At 45.5% G+C, this 9,824-nt stretch overlaps 1 long non-coding RNA gene across 5 annotated transcripts; it reads left to right on the forward strand.

The window, feature by feature from the left end:
* Nucleotides 1-1,003: 1,003 nt before the first annotated feature.
* LOC148004699 (uncharacterized) lies at nt 1,004-9,004 on the forward strand. 5 transcript variants are annotated; one of them, XR_015624686.1, is made up of 7 exons: nt 1,004-1,051; nt 2,609-3,162; nt 5,549-5,746; nt 6,098-6,173; nt 6,680-6,893; nt 7,952-8,047; nt 8,562-9,004. It is a non-coding gene; the product is annotated as an uncharacterized LOC148004699 (long non-coding RNA). The 5 variants fall into 5 exon arrangements; XR_015624688.1 differs by lacking the exon at nt 1,004-1,051 and having other exon boundaries at nt 6,784-6,893; XR_015624687.1 differs by lacking the exon at nt 1,004-1,051 and having other exon boundaries at nt 2,770-3,162; nt 5,611-5,746.
* Nucleotides 9,005-9,824: the final 820 nt, after the last annotated feature.

Here is a 9,824-nt window from a genome sequence, read left to right on the forward strand (position 1 = left end):
GTGGGGGAGGATGAGAAAGGCTGACCTTGAGTCTGCAAAGATGATCAGAAAAAACTGCCAAAGGCAGAGGAGACAGGGCGATAAGAAACAGTGGTTAGGAGAGAGGTAGACATTGGAGAGGCCACATTCTACCCAGCAACCTAAAGGTAGACCTCAGGAAGCTGGTGAGAGGGACCAGGTAGCCGCCAGAATTTTCATGTTCATAACGAAACTCATTTATCTCAACAAAGTGCTTAGAGGGACTTAATTAGAGGAGATTAAAATTAAATTTTATTTGAGAATATTTTCTTCTGCTCTACCCTTTCTTATGTCTTGAGACTCTTTGGGGAGCTCCCCGAGGCTAAAACAGGAATACAGGTTTGGTGTCCCGGTCTGAGGTTTCTTTGTTTCCCTCCATATGGCCCAAGGCATCAAGAGATCCTACACTGAGGATCATTGACACAGATAGAATCTGGGCCTTCACAGAATATAGAAAGCAAAGGGGAGCTATCTGTGATTTCTTTGGGGTCAGGGAGATTAAAATGTGAACTTCTGGGCCAACACAGGGAGCAGTGATTGATGTGCAAACTTAAGGGTTCTTTGGAACGACGGTTGTGTTGGATGGTGTTTTGCTGGGGCAAACATGTGAAGGAGTGTTTTCCTGAAGTGCACACAGGTGAAAGTCAAAGGCAGACTCATGAAGGAATGTTTCGTCAGAGCAGACACAGGAGAAAAAATGTCCTGCTAGAGCAAGCATGTGAAAGGACATGTGATGAAGGATTCCTCACTAATGACAAGTATGTATTGGCCTGCCTTACATTACATAGTTGAGCTGCATTTCTGGTGGCTTGCTGCTGTTTCTTGCTGCTTCAGCGAACTCAGGTTGATTGGCAGGGTGATGTCAGCTGAGACAGATGCGCATGTGTAGGATGATGTCCTTATGCAGCAAGGCGGGTCCAGCCTACCATTGGATAAGAAGGAAGGGAGGTGGGGAAAAGTCTAGGAAGTGGGGAGGAGAGGAAGCAGAAAGAGATCAAGATGGAGTCTATGAAGGAGGATGGTTCAGATTTAGGTGAACTAAATCTATTTTTTCTTGTCTAGGTGGACGTGAATTTATCAGTTGGCAGTGAGTTTATTGTGTGGATGAATTGTGAATTGAGAATTTAACATATAAATCTAATTGCTAAATTACAAATTTCTGGAACCAGGCTAAAGAGGACAGTGTGTGAAAGAAATGGCTGAGAGGCAGTTGGAACGTGTGTATCTGGTTCTGTTTCCCGAGTGGAGTAAGAATGTGCAGGTCCCGCAGAACAAGATGTGTGTGTGTGTGTGTGTGTGTGTGTGTGTGTGTGTGTGTGTGTGTGTGGCGTGGTAATGACCTGCCAAGGGGACAGTGTATAAAAGTGGATGGTGGAGAAACTGGCAGAGAAACAGCCAGAGCACACAGCTCCCTCGAATCTGCACAGAGTGAGGACTCGCAGGAACCAGTTCCACGGATGTTTTATTTTTACCACAACACATGTGCTGAGGCAAGACCATGGAGGACAGGTGACGTTTGGAGAGAATACAAAAGGAATCGATGGACAATGATGGAGGCTGAGGTTGGCTTGCTTTAGAGCTGGCTGTGCAATGCTTGTTGGTCTCAAGTCTTCACTGATCTTTGATCCCCTGAGAGAGGCGCAGCTGAGAACTTTTAGCATTCCTCCTGGTCCCTCCTGCTGATTCGTGCTGAGGCTGAGGCCTGGCTGTCTTGGCTAGTCATTGCTACCACTGCTGATTTGTGTTTGCTATTCTGACTCTACCAAACTGGACTGCTGATGTATCCATGAAGTGTTTGCAAGTGAGTGGAGCTGCTGCAGCCTGCTGACCTGTGAACTGAACTGTGGATTTCTAGAGTTGCTCCAAAGAACCTTTCTAAGCAGGTCCACTTCCCCCATATCCTCTCTTTTCCAAGGATGGGTGGTGAGCTACAAGGGAAGTTAAAGCATTTAAGAACCATCATTAAAAATAAGGATTGAAAAAAAATAAAAATAAGGATTGAAAAAAATTAAAGTTACAAGTGATAGCAATGGGTTTTCCTTGGTGAAGCACTGATTTTAGTGACATAATCAGTACAAGCAGGTGCCTTCCTACCCAGCTTCTTAGCTCAATGAGGGAAGGAGGTGAGTGGGATGGGCAAGAGAGCAGACTCTTCAAAGCAAAGCTAGAATGTAAGTATACTGAGATGCTGATGTCCATCTCACAGAGGACTTGTTTTTCAGTCCATCTTCTGCCTTGAAATTGCTGAGAGAGGAAGGCCAAGTGGTTAGCTACATCTTGTCCCTGGCTTGTTCCTGTGACTCCAGTCAGAGGGGCCGTTTGGGGGAGGGGCAGGGAGTTCATGTGCATGATAACTCATGGTTTTATGTTCTTGGCTAGGCAATAAAGCAGTGGTTCTCAACCTTCCTAATGCTGCGACCCTTTAATACAGGTCCTCATGTTGTGGTAACTCCCAACCATAACATTATTTTTATTGCTTCTTCATAACTGTCATTTTGCTACTTTTATGAATTGTAATGTAAACATCTGATGTGCAGGATGTCTGATACTCAACCCTTATTTGACTCCCAAATGGATCTCCACTCCACAGGTTGAGAACGACTGCAGTAAAATGTCATGGCTGGAGCCCTGGAGGTGGAATCTCCCTCATGTTCCCTGACCACAAATCTTCACAGTCGTGTTGGGCAGCAGCCTCTGGCGGAGGACAGGTTGCAGACCTTCCAGTATGCTCTGTCACAGCAGAAGCTTTACTGGGCTGAAGTTACATCCATGCAACAGACTCCTCAAATCCAAAAGGACTAAGATCTCACAGAGACTCAAAACTTGGAATTGCTGATGGGGAATGGGGGGAGGAACATCTTCCAGTCTCTAGGCAGTCCCTGCCCCTGCTGCTCATCAAGGCCTGGTGCTGGGTGCCACAGAAGTCGTCCTGTGAAGCTTGTTCCCAGCCTCTAGGATAAAGCTGTGTCCTGAGTCGCCACAGCTGACCTTGAGCAGAAGGAGGAAACTTGAGTTTGTCTTGGCACACATACCCCTCTGCCTTTCTCAACTGTTCCCTAGATTTCTTAAAACAGGCTTCCCGAAGGTTCCTGACTGGGAATAACAGATCAATAGAGGCGATCACCCTCGTGGCCCTCAGTGCAGGTCAGAACTTCCTTTTCTGCTTATCTTCTTCCCTCTTCTTTTGTTCCTATCTACGGTCCCCCCCTATTTTTTCTTGACTTTTTTCTTTTTTTTTTTTTTCCTTCTTTCCTGACATGCAAAGTGAATGAGGGTCAGGGGAGAAAGGTGAAGTGGGGACAGAGACAGACAGGGAGAGAGAGGGAGCGAGAGAGAGAGAGAAAGGGAGAGAGAGAACACAGAACAGAGAGAAAGAATAGAATGGGGGTGGGAAGGACAGGGAGGATCAGTCTCTGTCCTCCGTGGGTTTTAAGTCTATAATATCTGGCGCTCTAGAGTTCTGTTGTGCTGTTGATGTTTTTGCATCTCATGGAGTACAGGATCAAATGTGGAGTATTTGTCCCAGTGCCTGGTGCTCAGTGAGGGATGAGGACTTCCAGTATGGAAGAGTTTATCCTGAAAATAAATAACTTTCTTTCTTTTTTTTTTTTTTTTTCTTTTTTAGAGCTGGGGACCGAACCCAGGGCCTTGTGCTTGCTAGGCAAGCGCTCTACCACTGAGCCAAATCCCCAACCCCAATAAACAACTTTAAATTTAGACTATTTCCATTGAGTGGCCCCCCCACCCCCATTCTTTTTTTTTTAAATCCTTTACCTGAAGTTCTTTCTCGATAATTACCTGAATACAGCCGTAACCCTGAGAAAAGCCAGGGCTTCAGTTTGATCTAGCGAGGAAATGCTGATGCAGCCGTCACTCACACACACCCATCAATATGTAATGAAAGCAAATTTTCAATACACTGCTTGCCTTCAAGACTTGTGATGTGTGTTGCGTTCCACTCCCTTTCATTAAAACAAAAGGTGCTGACGTCATACACTTATTAATCCACGACCCAAAAATGGATTTGCTGTCAAAAAGTATACAGAACTGGGTCAGGCTTTTCTTATGACTGTGTCTACTCCTTGGCCTTCGTTTTTTTTTTTTTTTTTTTTTTCTTTTTCTTTTTTTCGGAGCTGGGGACCGAACCCAGGGCCTTGTGCTTGTTAGGCAAGCGCTCTACCACTGAGCTAAATCCCCAACCCACTCCTTGGCCTTCTATCCCAAACCCTGACCCATTGCTATATTCTCAACTCTTCCAGTTTCCCCCAAGGTGAAAACGGCAAATTCAACACGCGTGTTTTCTTCCTTTCTCTATATTTTCTTTATTGAAAAGGAGTTTATATATTTTGATCACGCTTTTCTCCTTCCTCAATTCCTTCCAGAACCCCGCCCCACCCCCAACTTCATTTTTTTATATTTTTGTTTTTTTGTATATGGGTGTTGTGTCTGCATGTATGTCTCTGTACCGTGTGCATTGTTGATGCCTGTGTAGTCAGAAGAGGGCATCAGGTCCCTTGGCGGCATGTTATAGGCGTCTGTGAGCCACCCTGTAGGTGCAGGGAGTGGATCCTAGGATCTCTAGAAGAACAACGCATGTGCTAACCACTGAGCGTCTCTCTAGCCCCTTCCATTTCTTTTCTGTATTCTTACGCCCTCTCTCCTCCATCAGCAAGACACTGTTTCCCACATAGTAATAAAGAGAATGTTAGCAATGAGAGCTGGCTAGCACCTGTGGTGGTCTGAATGAAACAGACCCCCAGAGATGCAGGGAGGAGCATCATTGGAGGCGTGGCCTTGCTGGAGACAGTGGGCCACTGGAGGGGGGGGAGGGGCTTGAGGTTTCAGTTGCTCAAGCCAGCCCTAGTGACTGACGCTCTTCCTGCTGCTGCAGCCCCGGGTGTAGAACTCTCAGCTTCTCCTGCAGCACCATGTCTGCCTGCTTGCTACCGTGCTTCCCAAAATGATAACGGACTAAATGTTTGAGCTGTAAGCCAGCCCCAATTTAATGTTTTTCTTTATAAGGTCATGGTGACTCTTCAGGGCAATAGAAACCCTAAGACACACCCATTTTGTGTCTCCTCTGTGCCAAGCATCTAGAACGCTTACAAAGTTCCGTTTACTCACTACTCAGAGCCACTCTTCCCAGCAGCCTCTCCTGAAGGCACTCCACAGGAAGCATTACCTATTCCTTAGTCATCTAACCAATAGGTTCTGGCCTAAACACCTAATTAAACAGAAATGATAGTATCCTGAAACAGTCTGTTACCAATCCTGTTGTGGAAACGAGACCTTGATAGTGATCGACCTAGACGCGATAGACTGTGGCTTTGCCTAGGCTGTAGTTAGCATCCTGTCAGAACTCTAACTGGAGAGCATAAAAGTTAACATCTGCCCAGACACAATTCCTGGAGCGTTTGTTGTTTTGATCCTTATTTGAATGCCTTGTTCAGTTTATTCACTTCAAAATATTTAACGAGCAGCATTTGTGTTGTTTTCTGACTGTGAAGCAATGGCATATTCATTGTTAAAGCTCTAGAACCTGGAGGCAAATGTAAAACTGAAGTTCAGAATGAGCCTTAAATCTTGCCGCAGCTATTCCCATTTGATGCTGCAGTTCAGCGTGTTTAGGCCTCCAGACTGTTCTCTGCCAACGGCCTCCGAGGAGCTGAGCATGCCGATGGAGGCAACAGCTGTGGGGACCATGCAGCAGCTGCTTTGCCTAGGCAAGGTAGGGCGGGGTGGGCTGGGGCGGGGCCGGAGTGGGGCGGGGCAGGACAAGGCAGGGCGGGGCGAGTGGGGCGGGGCGAGTGGGGCGAGGCGAGCGGGGCGGGGCAGGGCAGGTGTATTCTGCCTCAGTCCTCCTCTCTACCCTTCTTACACTTGTCAACTTTATTTTGTTCTTATTCCCAAGTCCTGTTGGGTGACTTGAGTTTTCTCTCTGTCAGTTAACACACAATTCTTTGTCGAACATTTCAGAGGCCAGTCTATTCTTTTAGGGTAGTGGTGACAAAGGTGACGTCCCTGTGACTCCTCGAAGAACTCAGATCTTCATTCCTGCCTTCTGTTCTTCTTTTCCTAGGTGATCTACAATTTCAACAAGCGCTGCATATTAAGTACACCCCAAATGTACTCTGTTAATACTTATTCAATTGTGGGTAAGTTTCTATGAAACAGTACTAAGAAAATACTTTTAGGGGCTGGAGAGAAGGCTCAGTTGTTAGATGTGCTAGCTGTTCCTTCAGAAGATTGGAATTCTGTTCCAAAAAACCCGTGTTGGATGGCTTTCAACTGCCTGTCATTTGAGCGCCAGGGGATATAGTGCCCTCTTCTGGGCTCTGTGGGTACTTGCACACACATGCACATACACGCATACATTCACATGTACAGAAAGAAAAGTTAGAAGAGAGAGAAACTCTCCTACCTTCTCAACTGTTTCACAGTGAGAGAAGCCTTTCTTATCCCAGATCTCTGCATCCCTTGTTTTTTTTTTTTTTAATGTTTTATTTTGTTTTTGTTTTCTTTTGGACTAGGATTCTATATTTGATAAAACCATAACTCCATTATAAATATTTCCCCATCAAAAACAAGCCAAAATAAATGTTAGTGGCTGTTTGGTGTTTCGTTACTATGAAGACTCTCAGATGTCTGACCTTTCTCACAGGTGAAGGTTCACTGAGAAGGGTCCAGCCCAGCAGGAGGACACGTTGTTGAGATAATCTTCTTGGGCACTGTGTAAATTGTTTCAAATGTTGATTTCTGTGGCAGCAGAGTGCTGACTATGGTCTGGACTTTGGTTTTGTTAACTGCGGGACAGACTCAGGTGCAGGAGATTTACCAACCAGAGAGGAAGGAAGATACGGGTGCAAGGACTCAAGGTGAGGTAACGGGCCTTGTGGAAGAACTCAGGTTAGAATAAATTGATTAATAAAGTTATACCAGCTAGTTGGGGAACAGCCTAAATAGGTCGAAGCTTTAATAGACAAGTGTAAGCCTCTGTGTCATTATTTGGGAGCTGGCGGGTTAGAGACAATCTGGCCAGTAACAAGCCGGTGACAGGAAGGAGGGAAGACAAGGGGGATACAGGGTACCAATAAGAAGATTCTAGAATTGGTTATTTAAAAAGGCAGAAGTCTAGGAAAACATTTCACATAGTGATACAATGTTATAAAAATATCTCTCACATTCTAAGAGACTGGAATTTTTGCTGGACCTCACAGACAAGTTGAAACTACACCTGGAGGTCAATTAAGACTTAACCCGCTATCCTGTTGTGTGGTCCGTCTATTTATGTTCAACTGGCCTTGAGGAGAAGAATGTAGCAACCAGTCCTGCTTGCCTTGGATTTCCTACGCAGGCAGCTCTTACAACCTAAACTGAACATATAAAGCTATGGGCTCTTCCGCACTCTTGACCCAGAATGACGCCTGTGTCTATGTTGTGACCACTGGCTGAAAGCAGGCAACAGGCTTGCTCTATCAGTATACAACAAATGTCCACCATAAATCTTGTCAGCCATCTTGGGCTATGGCTTCATAATGTGTTCATGATACTCTGTGCTCCTCAGTGCCTAGGGGTTCCAGGGTCAGTGAAGTTTTTTCCCTTATAAAACTGTTGAAAATTTTTTCATAAAGGATCCCTTATCCCTTTCCTGTGCCATGTTTTCTGTATGATTTGGTAAATAAAGAGCAAAGCCCTTTGTTGGGGACAGACAGACATAGGGACAGTTAGACATAAGATACCATTCACGCAGGCACAGAGACACGCGACAGACAGGTAAGACAGTAACCACGGACTGCAGACAGATGGAGCACAGGGAGAGACGTGCAGGATTTCAAATCGGACTCACTCTTGGTCAAACCACTCCTGAGATTTCATTGCTTAGTGCCACACAAACACGTTGGTGACTCTAAAGTTATCTTTAATGTGTCCGCAGACGCCGCTCCCCAAACTACAGTTCTATAATTGATGAAAGTGGAGGCTGAGGTACTTGGTCAGAAATCTATCAGGTTCGATAGCAAGAAGCAAGCGGGTAAGTGAAACTCGAGGGTAGGGACCATGGACCCATTGCTGTCCTTTGTGTGTGTGTTCCTGGGAGCGGAACCCACTGTCCCCTGTACGCTAACAAGTGCTCCATCACTGAGCCACACCCCCAGCCTCCATCGGAGCTTCTGATCACGAATGTGGTTTCTTCTTGAATGAGATTTCTACTCCTACTAGGCAAGTTTAAAGTTGGTGCAGACCACATATTTATCCATTTCCTTAAAAACCGAACATTTAGGTCTTTCTGTCTCCCTACTTTGAAAACTAATGCCAGGATGTGAATCTTTAGACCCGAGGGCATACTAGGGTGGAAGTGTCCAGTATGGTTTTGAAAGTTATGGAGATGGCTCAGCAAACTGTCTCTGTGAAGGCCGTTCACACACTTTCCTTAGCTGCGTGCCTGTGTCCTACCTCGGCACCTTTTAAGTTCACATGGCCCACCCCAGATGAGCTTTAACTTAGTTCTTCCTTATTTTAATTTATTTTATTTTTGTGTGTGTGAGCATTTTGCCTGCATGCCTGCCTGTGCATCACATGCATGTCAGAAGAAGACACCGAATCCCCCGGGACTGGAGTGACAGACGTCATGAGCGCCATGTGTTTGTTGAGAATCGAACCCGAATCCTTTGCAAGGGCAGTGCTGAGCCATCACACCAGTCTCTCAATGAAAATCTGCCGCTAGCATCTGTCTGGAACTTTTCGGAGTCAAGGGTGGGTTGGTTGGTTTTGTTTCGACGATCACTTCAGTGACAAAATCATTTTATAAAACAATTCAGTGCATGTATGTTTACCATTGAGATGAAGTTTCCACAACAAATCACTTCCCCGTTCTCCATGTGATTTACCCCGACAAGTCCGTTCTCTGTTAATATAGTTTCTACAGTAAGCTGGTCATGACCCATTAAACTGATATAATAACTATTTTAAAAACTCCATTCCAAGACAAGTTCTGGTCTACAACCTCACTTCCGAGGTCTTTCATTTCTCTGTTCTCCCCTTTTAAGCTCCAGAAGTTTTTCTTTTTGAGTCAGTTAACTTGATCGCCTGTTTAAGGTCTGCTTGTGTGTGTTTCACCCACTGCCATCCTACGTGACTACAAGGCTGTACCTTCAGTCTTGGGCATCCAGCCTCTGCAGTACGCCATCTGGCTCCTAGCCTAACATGGTCAATCCACAGTTCCCACCTGACAGGGATGGGAAATTTGATGCAGCATGAAAGTTGTCTTCACATTGCACAAACTCTGAAGACTGTCATTTAAAAGAGAAGACCTTGCTTTAAGCCAGTGGTTCTCCACCCATGGGTTGTGACCCTTGGTGGTGGTGGAGTCACATATCAGATATCCTGCCTATCAGATATTTACAATTTATGACAGTAGCAAAATTACAGTTGTGAAGTAGCAAAGAAAAGAATTTTATGGTTGGGGGCTAGCACAACACTAGGAACTGCGTTAAAGGGTCGCAGTGTTAGGAAGGCTGAGAACTGCTGCTCTAAGCTCTCCCTGGCTAAACAGTTATGGTTGAGGCCTTCACTTCCCTGAGTCTCTGCTCTCCTTTCTACTCTCAGGAGGAGGAAGTCTCTGCCTTCCCCAGTGGTTGCGCCTCAAGCAGAGCCGCGGTCCCCTCGCTCTGGTTTAACGTGTCTTCTTATCTCTTAGAGGATCTCATCTGCTTTGCTTTGAAGTTATAGAATATAAAAGCCACGGGTGATTTAGAGATCAGATATGGTGTAAAGCTTTCATTTTATAGGGAGAAAATGCATGCCAAAGA

This window comes from Rattus norvegicus, chromosome 7, assembly GCF_021556685.1.
Source record: "Rattus norvegicus strain SHRSP/BbbUtx chromosome 7, alternate assembly SHRSP_T2T, whole genome shotgun sequence".
Classification (NCBI taxonomy): Eukaryota; Metazoa; Chordata; class Mammalia; order Rodentia; family Muridae; genus Rattus; species Rattus norvegicus.